This window comes from Megalobrama amblycephala, linkage group LG23 (assembly GCF_018812025.1).
Source record: "Megalobrama amblycephala isolate DHTTF-2021 linkage group LG23, ASM1881202v1, whole genome shotgun sequence".
NCBI lineage: Eukaryota > Metazoa > Chordata > Actinopteri > Cypriniformes > Xenocyprididae > Megalobrama > Megalobrama amblycephala.
In genome coordinates this window covers 2,671,154-2,673,515 of record NC_063066.1, presented here as the reverse complement: position 1 = coordinate 2,673,515, position 2,362 = coordinate 2,671,154, and the positions used below count along the sequence as shown (strand labels likewise).

General features: G+C 38.2%; 1 non-coding gene across 1 annotated transcript; it reads left to right on the top strand.

Annotated features, from left to right (window-relative positions):
- The first annotated feature begins 1,863 nt into the window (after positions 1 to 1,863).
- On the top strand, positions 1,864 to 2,059 carry LOC125259496. The gene has a single exon (XR_007182838.1). It is a non-coding gene; the product is annotated as a small nucleolar RNA SNORA74 (small nucleolar RNA).
- Positions 2,060 to 2,362: the final 303 nt, after the last annotated feature.

Here is a 2,362-nt window from a genome sequence, read left to right as displayed (position 1 = left end):
AAATTTGTGGACATCTAAATGTCTTTGACCCATAATATCCCCTCAAAATCACAAAAAGTACACTAATATTCTAAATAAAAACAGTGATGGTTGTATTCAAGACTGCATTAACATAATTTACAATTCCATCTAACAAACTAAATTTTGTGAATATACTGTGCAGCTTCATCTTATCAAGATATTAGTAACAACCCAAATCTAAAGGTACAGCGCCATCTACTGTCTGAAAATGAACAATAATGATTGAGTGCAGGCAATAGTTAATCTTTTGATTTGATTAGCCTATGGAAACTGCTCCAGCATTTTATCCCAGAACATTACATATGCGGTGGATTCTTAATACACGAGCTTAGAAATGCTAAATAAATCAAATATCATGTTGCAGGAAGGAAATCTCGCCTGTAATGAACAATTATAGTGTTGTTGCAGAGACTGGTCTGTGTCCAAAAATATATTTGTACATCATTTGAAAGTACTTACACTCTATGATAATTTGGACGTTGGGTTGCCAGGTTTTCACAACAAAACCCGCCCAATTGCTCCTCAAAACTAGCCCGATGGCATTTCAGGGGGTCCCACGGTAAACAATCCCATTCCAGGGAATACACTGCAAAAAATGCTGTTCTTACTTAGAGTTTTTGTCTTGTTTCTAGTCAAAATATCTTAAAGTTCTTAAATCAAGAAGCATTTTCTTGACAAGTAAAACTTATTTTCTTGTTTTCAGGAAAAATAAGTCAAAATTAAATACATTTTTCCTTAAACAAGCAAAATAATCTGCCAATGGGGTAAGCAAAATAATCTTATTACAAACTAAGAATAAGCTATATAATCTTGTTTTCAGTTTGGACTAAGATTATTTTGCTTACCCCATTGGCAGATTATTTTGCTTGTTTTAAGGAAAAACGTGCTTAATTTTGATTTATTTTCCCTGAAAACAAGAAAATAATTTGTACTTGTCAAGAAAATGCTTCTTGATTTAAGATCTTTAAGATATTTTGACTAAAAACAAGACAAAAATTCTAAGTAAGAACAGCATTTTTTGCAGTGTAAATATCACGTTATTTTGGGTGGATTCAACCCGCGGACATTAAAAACAACGCGGCAACAGTGTAAAGGGGGGGTCTGCAGATGGAAATTAGCCTAAGGCTATAATCTGGCATATTTACATTTGTCTTAATGTTCATTAATATGCATTGTTCCCCCCGTTCTTCTTAAATAAATAAATAAATAAATAAATAAAGCAGCCCAATTTCGCGGGAAAACCGCGGACTTGGCAACACGCTGCAGTAGAAAGCGCGAAAAAAGCTTTGATTTTGCGAATCGATTCGAATGAATCAGTTCATAAGAGCGAGCGATTCGCTCGCGAATCGGACGTCACGCTCGCTCTTCTTCGATGGTATGGAGCAGCGCTATAAATACCGGCGGACTCCATTCGACGCTCCCTCAGTTTGCGATGTCGCGGTGGAAGAAAGACGGAACATATAAAAATGAGAAAATCAGATGGCTACACGAAGGTAAATCTTAACAAAACAACAAACTAAGTACGTTTTTATAGAGTTACTAAAGTGTTTTAACGGCTCTGCTTCGAAATGTATGTTGCTAAATTTGGCGCGCGCGGGTGTTTCAGCAGCACGTGGTTGTTCGACTTTTTCTGGCTGTGTGAAATTTAACTACATTAAAACAATATTTTAGAAGTCTCAGTACTCCTGTAGAGATGTAAAAACAGCACTGCTGATACATTAGCAATGTATTGATTATGTTTGTTGGACTTTTATTTCAGGAGGCTGAATGTGGTTCTGGTTTACTCCAGATGAAGACTGTCCAGCTGATGTAAGTATGCTCTTCCTCTCTGTGTTTTGAGGTCCCAGCGGTAGTCAGCTGTCCAGGCCAGCCCATGCCTGAGCTAGTGTTACTCTGCTGGAAGAGAAAGCCACTGCCGTCTGTGCTCCATCAGGATTGGCTGTTTTAGTGAATCCTGCTGTGCAGCGCTGGCCGTGCCGCCTTCTGAGAGTGGACTGTGCTCACTACATGAGGCAGCCCTAGTCTGGGGGCGAACACTTGCATCACATGTGCTTCTCGTAGATGCAGACTTGATTCTAAGTTTCTAATTGATTTTGTTGTTGTTACAGGTCATACAAGACCTTAAAATCCCTTCATCCCAGTTGAGAGGTGAGCGTTTAGTTTTGACCATTTAAAGTCTGCATGAAATCAAAATGGTGCCCATTTCCTTGGGGTTAGTTCACCCAAAAATGAAAATTGTCTTTTATTACTCATCCTCATGTCGTTCCACACCCGTAAGACCTTTGTTAATCTTCGGAACGCAAATTAAGATATTTTTGATGAAATCCGATGGATCAGTGAG